This window comes from Triturus cristatus, chromosome 1_1, assembly GCF_964204655.1.
Source record: "Triturus cristatus chromosome 1_1, aTriCri1.1, whole genome shotgun sequence".
NCBI lineage: Eukaryota > Metazoa > Chordata > Amphibia > Caudata > Salamandridae > Triturus > Triturus cristatus.
The window spans coordinates 1168281586-1168305969 of record NC_140579.1 but is presented as its reverse complement, the minus strand read 5'-3'; the positions used below and the strand labels follow the sequence as shown (position 1 = coordinate 1168305969).

The 24384-nt window shown below is 50.9% G+C and overlaps 1 protein-coding gene across 6 annotated transcripts in view; it reads left to right on the top strand.

Annotated features, from left to right (window-relative positions):
- Positions 1–4731: 4731 nt before the first annotated feature.
- LOC146871802 (STE20-related kinase adapter protein alpha-like) overlaps positions 4732–24384 on the top strand; it is a 302580-nt gene continuing 282927 nt past the window's right edge. For 2 of the 6 annotated variants that reach the window (XM_085651464.1, XM_085651449.1), the window contains exon 1: positions 5187–5355. The gene's annotated coding sequence lies outside the window, so the exon portion shown is untranslated. Of the gene's footprint in view, positions 4751–5186; positions 5356–6197; positions 6371–24384 lie in introns of those variants that run through there. The other 4 variants (XM_085651482.1, XR_014981078.1, XM_085651474.1 and 1 more) reach the window with 4 other exon arrangements.

The following is a 24384-nucleotide window of genomic DNA, read 5'->3' as shown; positions in this document are numbered from 1 at the left end:
ATTAAAAGTACTACTGATTAATTAGTAATTACTAAAGATTTGTCGAGTCTTGTCTAACCAACCTTATTAACAGAAGAATTACACGTGGGAATGCTATTGCATGGCTAAAATAATAAGTGAACTAAGTTGGTGAGCAAACTGACAGAATAGATGTTGCTTATGTGATGTTATTGTGTTTTGCGCTTATAATTAATATGCATTAATGGCTTTTGATGTCGCAAATAGCTAGATAAATACATACACATAAGGGTATTAGCAGGGGAATAACACTGTATAATCATTTCCATGCAGTAATTATGTTTTGTGTTTCTTTTTACTTAAGTTGACCATTGTGGCCTGCTAGAAAATGGCTACCACCCGCAGCCTGCATTTGAGTAGATGAAAATTGTAAGGAGGCTTCGCGCTGACTGCGACCTTGCCCTCCCATTGAACTGAAAAGCCAAGATCATGACGACAAATCTGGGAGAGATGCCAAATGCCCCTGAACATGAAGATTTGTTGCCAATCCGAATAACGACCTGATGAACTTATAATGGTCCCACGAATGAGATACATTTTATCCTAAAGAGACACCCGTAGAAGTAACGAATTAGTTATGGACTCCTAATTTCTATTCATTATTTGAGACTATCAATGCGTGAGAAAAACTATTGTTGTATCCCAATGTATCAAGACGACATAATTTCCGCCATTCGACTGTTTTTGTAAGATATGATTGCAACATTTGGAATGTAAAATTTGGTATAAATATTAGTAGACTAGAGAGGTCTAGCGCCACTTCTTCCCGAACCAATGATCAGAGGTCCCGATGCTGACGGAGAAGACGGTGACTCTACATGACGGCTAGAAACTAACTATTTTGCTGAGGACCGGTTTTGACTTAGAAAACGACTTTTAGCCAGAATAGGTAAATATGAGAGTAATGAACTTGCATTTAATTGGCTTGTCTTACAATTTTAGATAAACAATATTCTGTTTGAATTACTGTGTCGGGTGGTTATTTTATTGTCATGTTTATTGAATATTTAGTGTAATATGATGTTTCACCAAATCTATAGCAACTAGTTGATGCCATTGACCTCAAGGTATATGCAGATTGGTTAGGTACGGAAAAGTGTTTCCCCTTATACATGGCACGGATAGAGTGGTAGGATGAATGTTGGTGTTATGGGCCCCACCAGCGTGTGATGTGTGTGTGCGCGTGTGACTGCAAAATCACTCCGTCCGTGGAAGTAGAGGGGATTCGGAAGCTCCGATCTGCACCACCCGCACAGCGTTCAGAGGCACCTCGTGTCCATAGCCCACCAGGGTCACCAAGGAGTCGTGAAAACAAAGGCGAGGCTTCGGTCCAAGGTATGGTTTCCGGGCATGGACCGGTTGGTCGATGAGGAGGTGCGGACCTGTCACTCGTGTGCCATAACTGGAGCTGACCCGGTTCCCGCACCGGTGATCACGGAGGAGCCCTGTAGCACACCCTGGACCAAAGTGAGTGTCGACTTCGGCAGCTTCCCAGACGGGTGGCACACGATGGTGACAATAGACTCATGTACAAAATTCCCGGTGGTCTAGCTAGTGACATCCACTGCGTTCACGCATGTACAACCGGCTCTTGAAAAGATATTCGCAACCTTTGGACTACCGGAGGAGATAAAATCGGACAACGGCCCGTCCTTCCAGGGGCAGGAGTTTCAGGACTTCTTACAAAGACGGGCGATCAAGCACAGAAGAATCACGCCCCAATGGCCCCAAGCCAACGGGGAAGTCGAAAGGTTCATGAGAACACTCAATAGAGCAATGCGCATAGGTTTGGACCGTCATCAAGACCCGGAGACCTGCCTCCATCAGTTCCTGTTTGCATACCGGCAGACACCGCACGCGACGACTGGGTGTGCTCCGGCTACACTCCTTTTTAGGCAGCCCCCCCGAGACTTGATCCCAGAAGGACGCCAACTGAGCGCCACCCTGTCTGGATCTCGGAAGGGCCCAGCAAAAGCGACCCTTCGCCGGGAGGGGCAGAATTCCGCCCATCCAGGTGGGGTCTCGAGTGATTCTGAAGGATAGACACCCAGGCTGGAATTTCCGCACACCCTACGAGCCGGAAGAATGGATGGTTACCCGAGTCAATGGCACGATGATCACGGCCCAGAGAGGGCGACACACTGTTGTGAGGAATGTGTCGTGGTTCAAGGTGGTGCAAAGCAAGCCACATGGACTGTCTAATGACCCCGAAGAAGAAGAGGATGCGCCCAATCTTCCGTGGGGCACGGAGGTCATCACCCGTGTCAGGGAGCCAGCACAGTACGGCGCCCGGGTCAAGAGGCCGAGTGTCCAGGGAGCTCCAAACAAGAGAGGGCCGCGGAGGGACCCGACTCGGACGGGTCTCCGAGCTGCGCCTCACCGACCCAAAGGGGACCGGTGTCCCGAAGCCATTCGACTGTTTTTGTAAGATATGATTGCAACATTTGGAATGTAAAATTTGGTATAAATATTAGTAGACTAGAGAGGTCTAGCGCCACTTCTTCCCGAACTGATGATCAGAGGTCCCGATGCTGACGGAGAAGATGGTGACTCTACATGACGGCTAGAAACTTTAACTATTTTGCTGAGGACCGGTTTTGACTTAGAAAACGACTTTTAGCCAGAATAGGTAAATATGAGAGAAAAGAACTTGCATTTAATTGGCTTGTCTTACAATTTTAGATAAACAATATTCTGTTTGAATTACTGTGTCGGGTGGTTATTTTATTGTCATGTTTATTGAATATTTAGTGTAATATGATGTTTCACCAAATCTATAGCAACTAGTTGATGCCATTGACCTCAAGGTATATGCAGATTGGTTAGGTACGGAAAAGTGTTTCCCCTTATACATGGCACGGATAGAGTGGTAGGATGAATGTTGGTGTTATGGGCCCCACCAGCGTGTGATGTGTGTGTGCGCGTGTGACTGCAAAATCACTCCGTCCGTGGAAGTAGAGGGGATTCGGAAGCTCCGATCTGCACCACCCGCACAGTGTTCAGAGGCACCTCGTGTCCATAGCCCACCAGGGTCACCAAGGAGTCGTGAAAACAAAGGCGAGGCTTCGTCCAAGGTATGGTTTCCGGGCATGGACCGGTTGGTCGATGAGGAGGTGCGGACCTGTCACTCGTGTGCCATAACTGGAGCTGACCCGGTTCCCGCACCGGTGATCACGGAGGAGCCCTGTAGCACACCCTGGACCAAAGTGAGTGTCGACTTCGGCAGCTTCCCAGACGGGTGGCACACGATGGTGATAATAGACTCATGTACAAAATTCCCGGTGGTCTAGCTAGTGACATCCACTGCGTTCACGCATGTACAACCGGCTCTTGAAAAGATATTCGCAACCTTTGGACTACCGGAGGAGATAAAATTGGACAACGGCCCGTCCTTCCAGGGGTAGGAGTTTCAGGACTTCTTACAAAGACGGGCGATCAAGCACAGAAGAATCACGCCCCAATGGCCCCAAGCCAACGGGGAAGTCGAAAGGTTCATGAGAACACTCAATAGAGCAATGCGCATAGGTTTGGACCGTCATCAAGACCCGGAGACCTGCCTCCATCAGTTCCTGTTTGCATACCGGCAGACACCGCACGCGACGACTGGGTGTGCTCCGGCTACACTCCTTTTTAGGCAGCCCCCCAGAGACTTGATCCCAGAAGGACGCCAACTGAGCGCCACCCTGTCTGGATCTGGGAAGGGCCCAGCAAAAGCGCCAGCAGACCAACGACAAGGCGACCCTTCGCCGGGGGGGGGGGGCAGAATTCCGACCGTCCAGGTGGGGTCTCGAGTGATTCTGAAGGATAGACACCCAGGCTGGAATTTCCGCACACCCTACGAGCCGGAAGAATGGATGGTTACCCGAGTCAATGGCACGATGATCACGGCCCAGAGAGGGCGACACACTGTTGTGAGGAATGTGTCGTGGTTCAAGGTGGTGCAAAGCAAGCCACATGGACTGTCTAATGACCCCGAAGAAGAGGATGCGCCCAATCTTCCGTGGGGCACGGAGGTCATCACCCGAGTCAGGGAGCCAGCACAGTACGGCGCCCGGGTCAAGAGGCCGAGTGTCCAGGGAGCTCCAAACAAGAGAGGGCCGCGGAGGGACCCGACTCAGACGGGTCTCCGAGCTGCGCCTCACCAACCCAAAGGGGACCGGTGTCCCGAAGCCAACGCTACCAGCTGAGGCCCAACCCTGCCCCCAGTCAAAAGCTGAAGGACTATGCCTGTCAAGCGGAGGGCGTGGCAATGATGCCCGTGGAGTACAGGATGGAGGCCCGCTGAGAAAAGTGGACTGTGGAATATCTCTCATTCTCTTTCTCTCTCTCGCTCTATATATCTCTCTCTCTCTCTCTTTCGCTCCGTTCCTCACTGGACTCTTATCCAACCAAAGGTTTGGAGGGATGTAGAGGGCCACCCGGCCTCTACTACAAGGAGCGGACGCACGCACACCTTGTCCCCGGGCTCGGTGCGAGGTTATAAAATAAAGGGGCCCAGGTTGCACGTGACCTGCTGGCCGGAGAGTAATACCGAGTGGTCGCCTCCTTTACTCCGTGCCCCCAATCATAGGTCGCATACCCCGTGCCAGCCCACTACAACATGGAGATTTCAATCAGAAACGCTCCAATTGGGGGCCAGCTTGGAATGGGCGCATTGTAAAGGTAACAAGGGCGAGGATATCCAATGACTTAAAAGTACTCGTCAGAGTGGAGAGGAGGGCATTGCAACCAGGTGATCGTTGTTCATCATTGTTACTCACACATATATGCTTTCTACCGTATGTAGAGCAAGCACTGCAAAGGTGCTAGCCAATTACTTTTATCAAATGCAGTAGAGTAGAAAAATAATTCTAGTAGTATGGAAAGTATAGTGACCTTTCGATTGTACTCTGTGATTGGATGCGGATGTTTGTAAGCTGTATAATGAGTTTTTTACACGTCCGTAGACTACGGTAGTAAAACTGATGGGATACAGCAACGACAGTAGTGTTAGATACTTATCACAATAATAGATTCACTCAGTTGGATCTTATTAAGTCTCCATTCATCCTCTTCAGCCGCCATTTAGCTACATGCACTAAACAGCTTTCAGCGCAAGTAAGGAACTAGCTAGCCAATCGGAGAAAATCTGTTGCAAACGGGGTGGAGCTTGAAATTGCGCATGCGCCATGGAAAAGTGTCTTCGTCACGTGACGTCATAGAAATAAGCAGCCGTTTCTTTTAATGGGACTTTATCGCTCCGTGTCTGTAATCAGCGTGCCCCTTGACTGAGCAGAGTTTGGGGCTTGGATCATCTTTTTCGCAGAGTTACGGTCGAGAACGTGGCGGATTACCAAGGTAGGCGTATGATAAGCAAGCAGTCCTTAGCGTAATATCACCCTGTTGGTCGCTCCCGGTGTCGCGCTTTATGATGTTACATCTTGTTAGTGTGCACGCCCGACACCAGACAAAGTTGATCAGCAACGACATAGTTTACAAATGATGACGTTAATACTGACCCACACATTAAGCCCCATATGCACTTTTGTTGAGCAATAGAAAGATGACTGCCCTAGAAAAGGCAGAGCGTGCAAACTAACTATAGTCAACTTGCAGCTCGCCCGATGCATAGCATTGGCTGGTGTTATCTCATTTGCTTGCTTTTTATTTAGTGAATTTCATGGTCCATCTTGTGCTTGACATATCACCTGGAGCATTGTCTCTTTATCGTCCTCAAGACTGATTGACCGTTGTCCTTCGACTGCCCAATTTTATGAAACTACTTTTTTCTTTTTGGTTAAGCACTCCATCCACTGCGTGTTCTCTAGGTCTCCCCCCTCCTGTGTTTCTCCTATCCCTGTCAAATATTCGCCCCGCCCTCCCCCCATCTGTGCGTTTGCTCTCTCGTCTGGTGTCCGCTTCCTTATCTCCTGTATACTTATATCCTCACCTCCTTCGCTGCTTTCTACCTCTTGGCTTCTCCCCTGTGTTGCTGGCTCCCTCGTGTGCTTCTTGCCCCACCTCTGTGTTGCTTTTTAGGTCTCGCGTGTGTTGCAGGGCAGAACCGTGCTCGCCTCAGCGAGAGATTTTGTAGGGGAGGATTTTCAGAAGAAGGGCTTTAAGCCCCGACCCTCATTTCCATTGGCCGGGGTCACCGTTTATGCTAAACGGTAGCCTGCAATTGGAAATGAGGGTTTTCTGGAGACGCCCTTTCGCCTCCGAGCTGACCTGGTGGCCTGCTTTGTGTCTGTCACAAAACACTTTCTTATCTTTATGGGCATAAAGACAAAGAGATCGATGCTTGTTTTTGTCAGGGCCTTCCCCGCGTCGTCTGTGCAGTTCGGCCCCTCGCCCTCACCCCTTCGGCTGGCTGGTGAGTGGACTTCAGGCTTTTGCCGGGAATGGGGAAGGCGGGCGGGCGGGCTGTCCGGGAGCCGTCTTTGTTTCTGCGGTTGACGCGCCTTCCCCCTCCCTCGGAACGGGTTGAGAGAGCTTCTTGAAGAAATGGGGATTCGTGGCTGATGCCCTTCGCGTGGGCTGGCCTTCAGCAGCTCCCGATTGGTTGCTGAAGGTCTGGGGGACTGACGGGGTGGGTGACTGTATTTGCTCCCTTCGTCATCAGATGCAGACTGAGGGAAATTGTGCAGGTGGCGCGTGCATCGCATCTCCAGCCTCCCCTGGGTTTGCCAGTTTTGGATGGGAGCCAGATTTGCGGCGAGTTGGTCCCTTGCACCGCGCAATGCTCCCGGCAGAGTGGCCGGCTAATGTGGCACGTTGTCCCTCCACGGGGTTTCCTGTGGCCGGGGTGGACATTCTTCCACACATGTACGGCTCGCGGTGTTTCAGTATATGTCTCCTCCCCCCCCCCCCCCCCCCCCCCGCGTAGTAGTAGCAGCAGCAATGGTTGCCGTGCGTGATATTTTCATGTTTTGTTGGGCAGCGTGGCACGCTTTCAAAAATAGTGGCCGTGCTCCTTTCTTTTCCAAGTGCCCGCCTCCCCCACTTTTAATTCTGCTGGAATCAAGGATGAAGCGCATGACGGGCACGCTCTAACCATCCTGCTGGTGTGCTCGTACTGCTCTGCACTGTGACACCAAGCCGTGCTATGACGTCACTGGCACAGTCCACATAACCTACTTTGCCTCGACTGTGCGCGCCCCTCAGTGCTGTCTTGTTTGATGTCCTTCAATACTGGATGATTTCAGTTATATACGATGCTCTCTTACATGGCTTTCTTTAGTTCTGTGTAAGTAATATATTGGTCGCCTCGAGTCCCTTCGACGACCTCTCGAGTTCCGTATTTCTACATTCGGCAATTAAAGCACAAAAACAGGTAGAATAGGGATGCGGCAAGCTGCTAATGTGAAGGGCCATGATCTCATTATGGAGGCTCTGCAGGTGCACGAGCTGCCCGAGCACAGCCCAAAGATGAGGTGCAGGAAAGCAGATATGTTACATGGTAATCCCCAGCACCCACTCGCGAGGTCCGAATAACAACGTGCCCACAGCAGTTGGGGGGGGGGGGGGGGGGGGGTGTCAGCGCCATTGCCAGCATGTGCACTTATATTTCAGTAGGAACGCCGCAAATAATTTTCCAAGCCAAATACAGGGACATGTCAAATGTTTTTACAAGCGTGTCACTGAATTTGTATCACTTACACTGTTCATCCCACTCACATGTCTTCCCCGCACCCCTTTCTCCCGCCCTCAGACCAATCCGCTCCTTCTCCCACGGACTCTGACCTGCGTGTTTCTTTTCTTCCCTTACCTTCTCTCCCCTTACCTTCCCTTTTCTCACCTCCAACTCTCAGCTTTACTATGTATTTCCTGGTTTTATGTAAAAAAAAAAAATACATCTGTATTGTGTTGCAACATTTACATAGCGCTTACTACCCAATGTGGGGCGCTGAAGCGCTTGCCTAAATAGGTAGCACGCTGCACAGTGTAGGGTTGGAATTCCTTGTTTGATTTGTAAGTGCAGCAGGTTGTAATAAATTTAGAAATTGTGCGTACGTTCCTACACACATGTTTACGCACAAACATACGTATCTACAAGGCATATACTGCAGCTGCAATAGATCTGGCGTTAATTTATAAATGCATCTAAACATACATGAAAAATAGCAGCTTTTTTGCTGCAGCACATTAAATGCTAATACGTTGTCTGTGCCAGTGCTTTTTTTCACCTCCATCTCTAGTTATTATGGAAACCTAAAACTATAATCTTGTTTGTCTCTGGAATTTCTTGACATTAAAAAATATACTACCCCATCTCCATAGCTCACACCGTCCACACACGTCCCTCACACACCTCTGCGCTCGCAACGTTTATTATGTTTATTTCAATATACAGCCTTATTACCAATTAATGGTGTCACTAATCTATCTAGGTAAACGGGGCACAAATAAAAGTAATTGAGTGTAGCCGCAGCGCACTCTTTGAACACATTTGTTTCTTGGCACTTGGGCCCTAGTAGCCGCGTATGATGGTGTTTGCGGTCTGTAGGCTAAAAGCCATAACAACATTGCGGGCTCCTAAACACTATGATAAACTTTAGCAATACTTAACTTCAAGATCACCTAACTGGCTTGTTTTGATCTACTGGCGGGAGGGAAAGTCCTTGTTGTCACCGGGCTTCGTGGTACTCTTGTGATCGACATGGAAAAGATGAGAGGCTGGACCTAAACGGAGAGAAGGGGCAGTGCTGGTTAGTGAAATTAAACAAGTAAAATCTGAAGTCAGTAATTTTTGAATGCCGTTAACGTTACACATTCATGTACCCCCCACCTCCAAACTGGCTTTTTTTTTATCGGCGTTTAACTATATGGAACAAGTATTGTCTGAGTTGGCACCACGAAGAGACTGCGGGTCTATTAACCCTTCACATTGAAGGAGAGGTTATTGAGCAATGCATTTTAAGTGGCACAGGGGGCATTAATCCCCCCCCCCCCCTTTATCAGAGTGAGACAGTCTTGCAGGTGGAAGCCCGTGCCAGTAGGGGGGAGTGGCATGTCTTCAGTAAAACTGCTTGTGGCGCCATACAAGCCTGGCAAAACCGCTCCCTCCTGCGTGCCCCGGGGTGTTGGGTGTTGGTGCAACTGGTTTCACTTCGGTTGCGGCTGCAGATCACAAGGGAGCGGTAAATAGGCCTGGGCGAAAATTTCGTTCTGTTCGCGGAAATTGCGATAATTTGACATTTTCGCGTTCCGCGGAGAGCGCGAAAATGTCAAAATTTACGGTTTCCGCAGCTTGGCGATAATTTGTTTCTTGCTCGCGCTGTAAATTAATACATTCTCGCGCGCGATCGCCTTACCTGAATCCCTGCGTTCGCCGACAAGTTTTCTTGATCCGGTCGCGTTCTCCATGAGATGTTGTATTGTTTTTAGCCATTTGCGCTGTCTCGCGACAGTTCACGCCCGCAGTGACGTCATGCTTCGCGCGATCACGTCTTTCTTCTCGCGATCATGCACCGCGAGACAACTCAAAACAAGATGGCCGCGCCCGCAAGCAACCACATGGGTAAGTTGGCGACCCGAAACCATGCAGAAAATCTCGTGAACATGCCGGAAAAAAACTTCCGCATCTTCGCGATATTTCCGCTTGTTTGCGATACTTTTAAACATTTTCGCGATAATTTGCGAAAGTTAATTTCGCAAAGTCCGCCCACCCTTAGCGGTAAAGCTGGGCGTGCGGTATTAAAGGGCCCGAGTCATATCATCTGGCAAATGACCTAGGAGCGAGTAGTTTGCACTCAGTGGTTGCAATTAACTTTGGCCCTCTGTTATTTACAGCTCCGTGAAACTGCAGGACTTGTACATTAAGCGCAACATCAAGCAAGCATTGGCAAAGTCAGTAAGATTGGCTTTTAGTGTCCAAAGCATGAGTACAGTGAGGGCTCTCGCGGGCAGCACCTGCAGTCTCTGGGCCGCAATTTCTTCTTGTGAACAAACTGCATTTCTCTGAAGTTGTGCCTATGCAATGTGCGTCACAGCCCCAGGGAAATCAACGCCACTCTTAGGATAATTTCCGGGGCCAGGAACGCTCCTAAACCTCGTGTTTTTTTTTTAATACAAATTAAGCACCGAAGTGCTAGAGCCCTCGTCAGGAGGGCATCACAGCCTGCACCATCCATTTCCCCTTTCACAGCGCTGCCAGTAACAGTACAATTCCTAACCACCGCACTCTAAAAGTGTTACAATTCCAGGCCCCTAAAGCTATAAGAATGGCTTGAGCAGCAGGCATTAGTCATTTAAATGCATATCGAAGTAATAAACAACTATTGTTTTGCTTATCTGAGTGACACCATGTGGCACCTGTCATAAGTGCTCTGACGATGCTGAGCCCCGGAAACCACTGGCTCAAATTAAGCACTGCTAAACCTCCCTTTATTTCTGCTCCCTCAGCCCATTAACTTTTCCAGCTGGCAGAGGGGACGGGAGCAAGGGATATCTCGCTGTGCTGCAGTCGCTGTTTTGGTACCCTATCGGCCCTTTACCTTTTGTTCCCACCCATCTATCTCTAACCCGATATGGACACACATCAACACCCCCTCCCTAACCCAGCAGGTGAACCGGGGAAGATGCGTCTTTAGAGGCAAGTTGCTGATCTGATGTAACCAGCTGGAGCCTGGCCGGTGAAAAACGTCTGTTGTCACATTTTATTCACCAGCAGTACCAAGGGAGGGCAGCAAATATCTTTCCGCCTATTTCTCCTCTTTTCTGTCATCGTCGTCTTTCTTTCTGTCTGCATAGCCCCCTTTCTCTCATTGTTTTCCCTTTTTTTTTTTTTGTTTGTTTTGTTAGCGCATGCATTATGGCTTCGTTCGTGGTCAAGTACTTACTGTAACAATTTAGCGTTAATCATTTCAGCCTCTCATGTTGTACATATGCACACTATGTTAAAAAACAAAAGTCTCTAAGCAGAATGAGGTCCAGAGTTGTTAAAATGTTTATTTAATCCATTATGGTGTCCGTGCTGTCCTTTGCTCCCCTACCAGTTGTTATTGTTGTGACTGCCCTCTCTCCTTCTCTAGCCCGTCTCCCTGCCCTGGTCAGTGCCCCCCTCCTTCTTGTCCCGGGGCCCCTTCCGCCTGTCCCAAGCGGCTCCTCCCTCCCTGCAGTCCTGGCCTCAGACACCTCCCTCTCAACCCCGTCTCTGTGCCCCGGTCAGACACTTTTGGCTTCTCTGCCCCAGGGTCCCCCCCCCCCCCTTCACTCTTTCTGGAGCAGCTGCTCTCTCCCTCCCCCAGTCCTGCCCTCAGACGGCCCCTTCTCGCAGAGGCCGCCGCTCTTCCCCAAAGGGGGAGGGAGGCTCAGGGGCCGGCACCATAACCCGCGCCGAGCCAAAGGTGGAAAACCGGTTCTGGGCGCCTTGGGGCGACCAGAAGTGGCAAGCAGAACCCCCCCCCCCCACCCTCACACGGGACATCATGGCAGCGCCAATCCCCCCCCCCGTCCAATGGGGGTGTTCGGCGAGGTACGAACCTCCCAATGGGGGTGCGTTACCTGAGTGGCGGGAAGCGTGGGGGGGGGGTTATAAGCCGCTGCTCCCCCAGGTAGCTCCTAACTTCGTGGAGCGGGGAGAGCGGCGCACCGTTGGTAATTTTTTCGGAACAACTGCGGAAGACGACTGAAGGCGAAGGGCTGCATGAGGACTGCTGGACCCGAGTCGTTGCCCGGGTGCGCCCATCCTCAACCGAGATCGGCGTGGGCATCACGGTAAAGCAGCGGTCTGGTGGTTGCAACGAAAAGCGGGCAAAGCTGGGTTGCCCGGGTGCGCCCCTCCTCAACCGTGATCAGCATGGGCATCGCGTGGAACCAGCGGTCTGGTGGTTGCAACGAGGAGCGACTGCTGCGTGGCGACCGGCCCCTGTATAGACGCCGGCGAGGACACCCCGAGGGGTTTCCTGCTCACCCAGCGCGGAGCGGACAGGCAGTGCCGGAGCGGAGGGGGTTCGGATCACGAGCTGCAGACGTGGCGTGGTGTTCCCAGGCCTATCGGAGCGGTGTTTTCACCCAGCCTCACGCCGGAGTACGGTGGGCGGCGAGGCGTACCATTGCCGAGCTCTCACCCTTCGGTCACGATCGCGGGGTGCCTGAGGTAGCAGAGACCAACGTGTTTCTGTTTGCCGGGTGTTTCCGGGTGAGGTGACGCCGTAGCCACAGGAGCGGGCGGCGCTTGCGCTGGGATTTGTTGCGTGAGGAGAGAGGCAGTGGTTTGCTTCCAGCCGGTTCCCGGGCTCTGGGAGGAGACCCGCGAACGGCGGTGACCCGGCGGGGGCAGTCCCGACCTGTTGAGGGGAGTCGACATTTCGAGCAGTGCCTGGCGAGAGGCGTTTCCGACCCGCCAGTGAGCATTGCAGCCTGCATACTTTTTTTTGTTGAAATATTTTTATTGGGTTTATCAACAAAACATAAAACAAACACCACTCGTTTAGTGCAAGGCATGGCATACAAGGGTTACAAGGTACCGGAGCAATGACAATACAGGTGTCACAGAGAGAAATAAACAGCCCAATGACAACACACCATCGCTCCCATCCCCGCCCGTCTCCAGCAGTGGAGCCATTAATCCTGGTCACTGAGATCCGAGTCCGCTTCCCCTGTATACATTCCATCCACTCCAGACCTGGGACCATTTCTTGGGGCACCCTCTATGGACATATACAGTTTTTTCGGTCACCATTACAAGGTCCATATCTCGGATCCACTGCGTCAGGGTAGGCCCCTGCCCCGATCCCCATTTCTGGGCTATATTACGCTTTGCAAGCATGAGCCCCAAAGTCACCCAAAGCTGGGTCACCCTCTTGTGGTCCGTCTGTTCCCAGACATTGAGGAGACACAGCCGAGGTTCCGGCAGCGTGGGAATTTTTGTTACGCAGCCTGCATACTTGATACCTTACAAAGCAGGCGGGCGGGGAGCAAGGCAGCTTTTAAAAAAAAAAAAAGAAAAAACCATCGATCAGCTTCACTTTGTGCATCGGAGGGCGGCAGCACCCCGCCACTAGTGATGGCAGAAGGGCAACCGGAGGAACTCGCAGAGCTGCTAAGGCGCATCCGGGAGGCATCTGTAGTGCATGGCAGCGAGTGGCTGCAGCCACATCTGGGTCAGGACGGAGGCGAGAGGACCGAGGCCCGGGGAACGGACGAGGCTGGCCCATCTTCACCCAAGAAATGCAAGATGGCAGCGCCCGGGCATCCCCAGAGGAAGGTCTCCAGGAAGAAGCTACAAAGGAGGGATCCGCCACCAGCGGGCACACCAGCAGGCGAACACAGCGGAGGCCTCGGCAGAGTGGCATGCGGTGAGCATATAACGACCATTGTCCAAGAATGTTTAAAATCAATGGCTCCTCTATTGCTTAAAGAACTAGGGCAGTGGGTTGGGGTGACAGGGGCGCAGCACGCAGATGATGTGTCTGGCTTGCCTTGGCACTTAATAGACCCCGGTTGGGTGCGGCAGGCTAGATTGCACGGACAAGGAGGACAGGGTACCCAGGGCGACCAAGGGTCCCCATTGGCGGCATGGGGGTACACGGGCAATGTAAGCAGCCCAACGTGTGAGGCGACAGCCGCAGAGGCCTACACCAGGCCATCCCCTGGCCCCGCCTCCCTGACCACAAGAGCCACTGGCTTGGCAAGCCTTATTCCTGTTGTGGTCAAGGAAAGAATATGGCGCAAAGAGTTCACAGACATTTTTTCCCTGCTAGAGATACAGTTAGAAGGGTTGGACCTCACAACCTGCGACAAGAAGGAGGAAGACAGGAGGGAGAGGCGCGACGCAAAGAAAGAACGAAACTTTGATAATTGGCTGGACGCGTTTAGAATTATGGCCTGCATCATAGTTGAAAAGTTCCCGCGCTGCGCAGCAGACTTATGGCTCTACGAGTCCAATATTCATTGGGCCCAGAGACAATTCCCAGGTGACGCATGGCTGGAATATGACAAGGGTTTCAGGTTAAAGATGCAGAGACACCCGGAGATGGAATGGAATGAGGAAGACTTGTCCGGTTTTATACACAAAATGCTAGTGGCGAAGGAGGTGAAAGCTTGGGCGGGGGAAAATGACCAGTCCTTTCGGAGCGCCTACAGAGGGAGGGGCAAGTCTTTTCACAGGCCCAAGTTCAACACAGGAAAAACACCCTCGCCCAACGGTGCCCCAGCAATTTGCTGGAAGTTTGATGCCGGGGAATGCACGTGGGGTGCAGCATGCAAATTCCAGCACGCATGCTCCAGCTGTGGGGGCGGGCACCCGTCAGTGGGATGCCCGGGCAAGCAGGAGCAGAAAAGGGACAAGAAGGATAAGAAAAGGAAACACTAAGGTTGTTGCAGCAGGGGGGGAGGGTAGCACGGGGTTTGGGCGATTACCAACTAGCCAGATCCCCAATTAACACACATCAGCTGCGCAGACTAGCAAACAAATACCCCAACAAAGCAGATGCGGCAGTCTTAGTGGAAGGTTTTGAGGAAGGTTTTGTGATACCATTCAGAGGTCCGCTTCCCCTAGTTGGATCAAATAACCTGAAATCGGCAAGGGAGCACCCAGGGGTAGTAACCAAGAAACTGGAGAAGGAGAAGTCATTAGGCATGATAGAGGGCCCCCTACCCACGCATTTGCGTAAAGGCCTGGTCATCTCACCCCTGGGGGTGGTCCCCAAGAAGGAACCGGGGCAATTCAGACTCATCCACCATCTCTCCTTCCCCGAAGGGTCATCAGTAAATGACGGGATAGGTGCAGAGGCCTGCTCAGTGGGTTATGCATCGGTGGACGATGTAATTGACCTGGTGAGGGCAGCTGGGCAGGGGGCACTCATGGCCAAGGCGGACATTGAGTCCGCCTTCCGACTGTTACCAGTCCATCCCTCCAGTTTTCACTTATTAGACTTCCAGTGGGAAGGGGATCTGTATATCGATAAAGCCATGCCTATGGGCTGCACAATATCCTGCGCATATTTTGAGCAGTTCGCCACCTTTATAGAATGGGCCCTACACGACAGACACCCAGAGGGGGGGAAACTCCACTACCTGGATGATTTCATGTTTACAGGCCCCCCCTGGTCACCAGTCTGTGGGAACACATTGGCAGCGTTCAAAGAGCTGGAGAAAACGGTAGGCCCCTCCACAAAACTCACTTTTTGGGGCATAGAGCTGGACTCAGTAACAGGGACAGCTAGGCTCCCGGAGGACAAAGTGAAGGATTTCAGGGCAGAGGTACGTGGCCTATGCGACCGGAACAAAGCAACTTTCAAGGAGCTGCAAAGGCTGATTGGGAAGCTCAACTTCGCAGCCTGGGTTATACCAGTAGGTAGAGTGTTTGCCAGGCGCCTCACACAGCTGACTTCAGGCGTCACCCACAAACACCATCACGTCCGGCTAGGGGCGGGGGTCAAGCAGGACTTACTGATGTGGGACAATTTCCTCACAGACTTTAACGGCATCCTCATATGGAGGGAAGGCTGGGTAACGGCCCAGCAGATAGTCCTATTTACAGACGCCTCTGGAAGCACGGGTTTCGGGGCAATCCTCGGCAAGAGGTGGTGTGCAAGCCGGTGGCCAGATAAATGGCATAGGCTAGGCATCACAAGCAACATAACATTCCTGGAACTATTCCCTATTATAGTGGCACTGACTATATGGAAGCGGGAGCTAAGGGACATGAAGCTAACACTTTGGTCAGATAACAAGGGGGTGGTGCAGGCCATTAACAAAGGCGCAGCAAGGTGCCCCGACATTTTAAGACTAATGCGACAGTTGATTAAATTGCAGCTGGAAGGGAACATGGATTTGAAGGCCCGCCACGTCCCAGGGTTGGACAACACGGTAGCGGACGCCCTGTCCAGGGCACAGATGAGCCGCTTCAGGGAACTGGCACCTGGGGCAGACAAAGCAATGACCCAGCGCACCTGTGGGACCTGGGGGGGTAGATCTATCTATACTGGTGAATCAAGCCCTCACTCCAGAGGCAGCTAGACGTTACAAGAAATACGCCACAACGGTAATGGAGATAGAGGGCGTACGATCCCTGGCCGTCGGGGACGAGACACGAAGGGCGGTAGAGCGATTCATACAGTGGGCATTTACCACCAAGAAGACAAGATCTTGGGCACAGGCCCACCTGGCAGCCATAGCCCATTTTTCAAAAATTCACACGGGGGAAGACCCCACAGCATCCCTGTACCTCAAGGCGGCCATGAAAGGGTGGAAGCGATCCGAGGGGAAGAAGGTTGATAGCAGGCGGCCCATAGATTTCGAAAGACGGGGCCAGCTGATGGAGGCCCTGGTGTGGTGTACAAAGGACAGATTTGAGCTCCACCTGTTCCAAGCAGCCTTTTCCACAGCATTCTTTGGCGCCTTCCGCATCAGCGAACTGGTGGAACCTAGGAAGCAGGGACCGGCGTGGCGGTGCCTCCAGGCCACGGACATCAGACCCAGGGCAGCCTCAGTGGAAATAGTTCTGCAAAGGTCAAAGACAGCCCAGGCAGGAAAGGGCGCAGTGATACAGCTGCAATGCATCCAAGGGAGCAAGTCTTGCGCGGTGTGCTGCTTGCACAGATACATGGGAGCACGCCCGGCAGGGGAGGGGCCACTTTTCAAACATCAAGACGGAAGCAACCTGAGCAAATTCCAATTTACTGCACTGATGCGCCAGGCCCTCACCAAAGCCGGGCTGCCCCTGGAAACATTTGCCCCTCGCTCTTTCAGGATCGGCGCAGCAACCTCTGCATCGCAGCACGGTATGCCGGAGAAAAGAATTCAAGAGGTGGGCCGGTGGCGGTCCAGGGCATACAAAACGTACATCAGGCCACAGCTACTTTAGACCGCACTGGCAAGGGTCGGTGCCACTCACCTTGGGATGCCGCACGGCAAGGTGTCAGAAAGCAAGCAAACATTTTTTTTTTTAACTTGGAGAAATAGTGCGCCTGTGCTGCTACGATGACTATCTGATGTGCAATCCTTTCTTCAGTAGGAGAACGCCCCCGGCTGGTTTGGGTAGTGGGCCATTCCTTCGTGTCCGGGATGCGGACATGGTGGCAGCAGGTGGGCCACAGGATGGCGAACAAGCCCAAAGGCACGTGCATCCGATGGCTGGGTCAGCCAGGGATGAAATGGAGCCAGCTGACGTCGACACTCGGAAACCTGCTGGCAGACGCAGCATGGCACCCAGACATACTGATCATCCACCTTGGGGGCAACGACCTGACCCAAATGGGTAGAAAAGCTTTTTGTCACGCTATCCAGGCAGACCTCACAAGGGCATCCGCAGCTCTCGGCGACACGACCATCATATGGTCAGAGATGATCAGCAGAAGACAATGGAGGGGTGCAGAATCGCACAAAGCAGTGGAAAATGCCAGAAGAAAACTGAACACTGAACATCGCAATGCACAAATTTTGCAAGATCAACGGTATGGAATCCATCAGACACTGACTGATCCACCCTTGGCGCCAAGAGCTGTATAGCCAGGACGGGGTCCATCTGTCAGAAGAAGGGTTGAAACTTTTTTGGAATAACCTGTGGGGCGCAATGGCTCTCGCAGGTTGCAGATAAAAAAACAAAAATAAAAAAAAAACACAGTAGCAAAGGGGGGAGCCGCAAGAAGACGTTACAATGGTTGGCTAAGGAGACACACCGACAGGGTGGTGTGTAGGAGGAGGGCCTCTCACCTTGGGATGCCACACGGCAGGGTGAGGTGGCCGGGCCAAGGAGGGGGGTAGCAAACGGAGACGGCGCTCGCGGCCCAGACTCTGCCTGTCGGCAGGGCACAAAAGGTAGCGAGTTGGGGGCCTAACTCCGGGGAGAAGCTACCCCTCCCTACACGCAGAGGGCGTGGGTGACCAACCAAATGGTGGTCCCAGTGGTAACAGGACAAAAGAGGACTACCAAGGACTAACAAGAGAACTGGTTTGGGGGGCCATTTACGAACTGGAGGTACCACAACATGATCTGCTAATGTGATGCGGGCAGGGATTTGTGACCAAAGATATGGCAGTTCGCAAATGACCAATGTGATCAGGGGTCATGCTAAAGGATGACCGGATAACCAGTATGTGTGTAACCCTAATAAAATCTGCGGTCAACAACGACCACAACAACTACAATCCTTGTTGGCTAAGTTTCTTGGGACGCCAGGGCGGCGGGGGTGGAGGATAAGTTTCCCCAGGTTGTGCGCAGTGCGGGGGTTATCGCAGAGGCCGCCGCTCTTCCCCGAAGGGGGAGGGAGGCTCAGGGGCCGGTGCCATAACCTGCGCCGAGCCAAAGGTGGAAAACCGGTTTGGGCGCCTTGGGGCGACCAGAAGCGGCAAGCAGAAGCCCCCCCCCGGGACATCATGGCAGCGCCAAACTCATAGACCCCCCCCCCCCTCCAATGGGGGGGCTCGGCGAGGTACGAACCCCCCCAATGGGGGCGCGGTACCCGAGTGGCGGGAAGCGTGGGGGGGGTTATAAGCCACCGCTCCCCCAGGTAGCCCCTAACTTCGTGGAGTGGGGAGAGCGGCGGACCGTTGGTAATTTTTTCGACAGCCCCTTCTCCCCCAACAGCCGGCGGCTTTCCCTGGACCCCCTTCTGGTGTTACTTGGAACCCCTCCTTCCAGACCCCTCTTCCCCTCCTGCCTTTGACTGCCCTCTCACCTCTTGCCTCTGCCTCACACCTGTGCACCCTCTGTGACGCCCTCTCTTATTTTCTGCCCTACTCTTTTTTTTCACCACTCTCCCCATCCATTTTTAGGTCTCGCCTGACCCAGCACATGCGCTGGTCTGGCGAGACATTTTGTGAGGGCTCCAAAAAGTGCTACCAGGCCAGCCTAGAGCTACAGTGCATGTGCGCGGGCACGCGCGCCGTGCTTGACCGAGGTTACTTTCACTTTCGCGGCCGCACGGCCACTTTGATGTTTGATCGCGATTGCGATCACTTTCGCGGCCGCACGGCAATAGGTCTCGCTTTTGGGACCTTATAAGTATTTAGTGATGTGATGCAACTGTTGCATGGCTAAACACTTATAAGGTCCCAAAGGCGAGACCTATTGGCTATGCCAATGCTTGTTAACCCTACCCCCAATCTTCTTTGACAGCTTCCTTCACTCTCCTGTTTCCTTCTTTCCCATTCTCACACCTTTCTCTTTCTCCTAAAGTTTAACTAGCCTGCACTCTCCTCCCCGCCTTCCCTCTTCTCTTCCCATCCCATCATCTTCCCACCCAATTCCCTCTTGTCCTGCCCTCTCCATCCCTCCCCCACTCCCCTCCAACCTCTCCTCTCTAATTCTATCTCTTCCCTATACCTCCGCCCCTCTTTCTTCGCACCCTCTGTGTTTGGCCGTCCTAGCATCTTCCACTTTAGACTACTTCCAATCTCTGAAGCTATTAATTTTATCCCCTTAACAGCTGGCTGTCTAGATTAGTATCCCAGATGCATTCTGGGTGTTGTAGTCAGAGCAGCAAGCCTATCCTCACACCAAGGGGCAAGGAAGGGCTCCCAGAGCTCTTCTGCAATACTGCTGAAACAAGAGAAGAAAGATGGCATGCTAATGGCCCAGAGGCAGAGCATCTGCACAGAGAGCGCTCTAAAATAATAAGCATTGAAAATGCAACAGGTCTCGCCTTTGATTAACTTAAAGCCATTTGATTTGCTATACAATACCATTAGCAAAGCAAATGGCTTTAACTTAATCAAAGGCAAGACCCATTGCATTTTCAATGCTTGTTTCCTTGTAGCCACCCCGTTGCTTCACCCCAGTCTGTGCGGCATCCAGCAGCTTGGATGGGGCCATAAAAAAAAAGTGTCATTGTCATTCTGTAGCCGTGCACATACGTGCATGTTGAAGCATGTATGTGGCAGCTGGATCATTGGAGTCTCACCCCCCCCGTACTGAACAGCAGGAGCAACAAGCATTTGTAATGCAATAGGTCTCGCATTATTGAAAGTTTGAGCTATTGACGTAATGCCAAGAGCTCAAACTTTCAGTAATGCAAGGGCTATTGCATTGCAAAGCCATTGCGGCACCCCCGCTTTAGCTTTAAACATCTGAAGCTAAAGCCCGGATGCTGCAATTGCTTCAAAAGTAAAGAAATAGAAACAACTGCGATTGTAACAAAGTTAACAAATAGAAAAAAAATGGCAGCCGCACCCTTTTATTTCCTTTTTATTTTCTTTTGTTACAATGGTGGAACCCGTACTTTAGCTTTAAGCATCTTAAAGATAAAGCATGGGTGCTGCATTTCTTCAAAAGTAAAGAAATATAAAAAAAAAATGCATTTTTTTCCTATGTCTTTACTTTTGAAGCAATCGCAGCACCCGTGCTTCAGCTTAATATTTTAAAGCTAAAGTGCGGGTGCTTCCATCGTAACAAAAGTAAATAAACAAAAAAAAAAGGCGTGCAGCTGCATTCACCGCAAATAACAAAAGAAAGGCGTGGCCCACATTATTCCAGCCGAGGTGTGCTGCGCTAGGTACATTAAAAAAGAATAAGCATTGTGGGGGAGCATGTCCCATTTAAGTAAATGGTGCTCCGAGGCTGTAATTAAAGCGTACCGAGTAACAACACATGTAACACAGGATGTCCTCATGGGAAGTGACAAGAAGAGAAAAGGCAGCACTAAGGATGGACTACTAAGCCTATTGACCAATGAAAAGCCACCATTTACAAAGGACAGTGACAGGAGCCATTAAAAAGATGGGCTGAAAGTGGGAGGAGCATCATGCTCATATCCTAAATATAGCATGTCTCGAAGAGACCGCAAATGCGCTGCCTAGGCGAGACCTAAAAAGCATCCCCTAAGCCAATATGTCCCAAAGGTGAGACCTATTGACTTTGCCAGTGCTTGTTATTTCGCACTTGCATCTTTTGGCTGTAGTTGTCAAATATCTGTTGTGACAAGGTCTTTACTTGAAGTGGACTTTGGGTTAGGCATTGGTTACTGCAGGTTTTATTTCTTGTCAATTTCATTTGCTTCCTTTGTTCATTAGTCAGGCTTTAAGTCTCCTTATTCCTCTTGTGAGATGTGTGTTCTTGTCTGTTTCCGTTTTGCACCAACCACAGCCAATTCATCCTTTTATCTGCTCATTACCTACATAGACCAAATAGCCGTCCAAATGCAAGCCGTGAACTAGCCAATTGGGTAAAGCTGTTGCAAACACAGTGGAGCTTGCAATTGCACATGCGGGATGTTAAGTGTCTTTCTGTCACATGACATTGCTTTTTCTTGTAATTGGACTTTTTTACTGCTGCATGACAGTGTTTGTAATCTGCTTTGGTGGTTTTCCTTTCGCATCTTGTTTGTCTCTCCTCTGGAGCATGTGGTCTGTCCCACACTTTTGATTGATTTTTATCTTTCCACTGCTTGAATGCAGGAAACTATTCGATTTTTTTTTCTTCTTTTCAGAACACCATATGTTTTCTTGCTCTCTGTTTGCTGCTTGGCCCATTTTCCCCTGCTGCGCTATTCATGTTGCAATACCTGCTAGATCCTGCCAGTTCATTCGTTGCTTCTCCCTTGTCTCTCCGCGCTCACCATTTGTGTTGTCGTCCTTTTTTAGGTTTCGCCTACGCAGCGCATGCGCTGCATAGGGTACCTCATGTAATCAATTGGCTTTTTCGGCGAAAAATGTGCACGCGCTGCATTGCTTTCAATAGCAACGCGTGCACTTTTGGCGATTCCCTTGCGGGAGCAAGCTTTGGATGGTGACCCTACTCGCTCCCGCAAGGTAAACGCTCCGTGTGTTCTCGGCCGCAGTCCCCCACCCCCCCCCGTTCCGCTCCGTGGAAGAAGTCCCAGAAGGCGCAATAACACCTGTAGTTCGCGTTCCCCAGATCCTGGGTTACGGCGTCAGCTGGGTCGGCGTCGGAGGCCACCTGTGGAATCTGGTCGCAGAAATGTTCGGCTCCGATTCGTTTCATGTCCGAGGTGATGCTGCTGTTTTGAGTCGTATAGGGTTGCTTGGCAACTTCAGAAAACGTAATCTGACCCAAGGAGGCGCCCCAAAGCATTTCAAGAGTTCCATGTGTATTTTGGAGCTGAAGAATTTTCAGCCGAGATCCGTTCCTTTCTAAACTATCCTTGCACTATGGCAACGCAACGCGCGCTCCAAGCCCGGCCATGCTTCGTAGATCTATATCTTCCATTTCGGAGCACAATATGAAGGTCGAACAGGGAGACAGATACATTGTACGACACAATTTCTCCTAATATGTCCTAAACTTGCATCACGTTCTTGAGAGTTTAGTACTTCTAGCCAGCGTGTGTATGTCTCCGTATCCTGCTGTGCTTTGGTACGGGGAGTGTAAGGTGAAAAGGGGTCAGTGCAGGGGCATAACAAAGACCCCTTCACTTCAGCCCCTGCAAGGGGGCCCCAACCCTTCAGGGGGCACTAAACCATAACGTGCCCTATTCAGCCCATGGCCAATGAATATCTGCGAGGAGGAGGAGACTAAAATTCTGCATGGGGGCATCATTTTGTGTTACCCCCATGGGGCGGTGGGCCCCAGTAGTGAAATTTAGCTCAATCTGCTGAACATCTTGAGAAGCACGTTCGCCTCCAACTCGCACTTTAAAAGGAATAATGTAGTTTTACGCTAAACCTGAGGCTGCTTTAAAACCCAGACGCAGTGCTCTAAATGGGAATAAAGAAATGCTGGTCTAATCTATTCACAGCTCCTGTTTGCTCCAAAGAAGTGCTGGTACTGTCCTGTTGGATGTCTTGCCGCACAGGTGAGAAGGGAAGGTCCACTCCCTTTCAAACTAAAGAAGTGCAGGCACTCAGTAGCGGACACTTCCTACCCATTTAAAGCACTGCACGTTAGCATATGTATTCTGTTTTGTTCAGCACACACTTCTCAGCAGTGTCTACCCCTGACTTCACCGTGTGCGCTCATTTGCCTTGCTGTTCTAACTGGTCTTCCGCTGAGTTGCCTTTCTCCCTGCGTTTGCCCCACTATTTCCCCGCTATTACGTTCTTTATCCTCCATTCTCCAGCATTCTCTCTGCCTTCTTTTACCTTGTCCTTACTGGACTATTTTGAAATCTGTTGCTTGTTGTTTTCCTCATACTCAGTTTATATCAAGCCATGTGGTGTCTTCACTTTCATCAACGCGCTAACCCTGTAATCGATTCTAACGTATACCAACCCATTTGCCGTGTGCCTTTGACCGTTTTAGAATGGCCTCACACTATTTATTTTACGACCTTTTTGGCACTCTCCACAATAAGATCAATATCTCTTCCCGTGTGATTCGGGGTGAGAGTTTTCTGCTGCCTTTAATTCCTACAGGTTTCCTTTGAGAGATGTTGCACACAGCAGTTGCTTGAATATCAAAAGAAATACAGCCGTAGCATTGGTGTCTGTTCTGCTTCTGCTCCGAGTGTAGGCGCTACCCTTGTCTGTTGCCTTTACTCCCTCCCCTCCCGTTGTCCTGTTTACCACCCCTCTCGTCCCTATTTTATACATACTTGCTGTCAGAGGACTGATATGTTTGCAGCCTCTCCCCACCAGCGTATAGCTCCTCTGTTCACCACACATACTGGGCGCTGCACCACAGCCTCCCGGCTGGCTCTTTCTCGCGGTAAAGTTTAAAAACAGCTATGCTTAAGTGCACAGTTAACAACATTGTTTTACCAGAGCGCCGCTCACACCCACGGCGTTTTGCTCTAGGCAGCGCTCATCTAGCGTTCACTACTTTTCCACGTCCTTCTAGATTAAAAGGCGCCCACTCTTTATTACTGCGAAATTTGTGAGTTGCGAAAGGTCCCAAGGAAAGAGGTTAGACCCGCGAAGCTTTTAGCGGGAGCAAACTGCACGTGTCGCGGCTTTATTGTGACTGACGCCATGCCAGACTGACCTCCTCTCTGACATTCTTCCGTTTTGCATTCTCTCTCCCCTCCCACCTCTTTTTTTGCCATCCTCTGGTGCTTGGAATTACGAGGCCAGTAAGATAGCCCAGTGGGTTCTGTACCTCCGTCTGACAGCTGTATGTAATTGAAAATCCGAGCCGCTTCAGATAGCTTTCATAGGTCGATTATAAGAGTACAATTTATAGTGCTACGAAGTTTCAAGCCCTGTGGTAGTGCGCCATTTGCAAGTACTGCATCATCATGACGTCATCTTAATGTTGTCATTTGAATGATTGGCAAAGTAATGGAAAATGCCTTTGTGGAGACATCCAACAGAACATTAAGGACCACCTGTCTGTCACCTGTAGTTTTTTTGCATGAAAAATATAGTGTTTTCTATTACGGTCACATAAGCCGAGTTTAATGCATATAATAATACAAGGAAGGTTAAGGTGTATGTCGAAAGCAGAGCCTTGATGGCCAGACAGTTGGATAATTTATTCGAGGTGGCTGAGACTGGCAAAGCTATAGGGGGTTATGCATGTGTTATAGGGAAAGAGGCTCATCT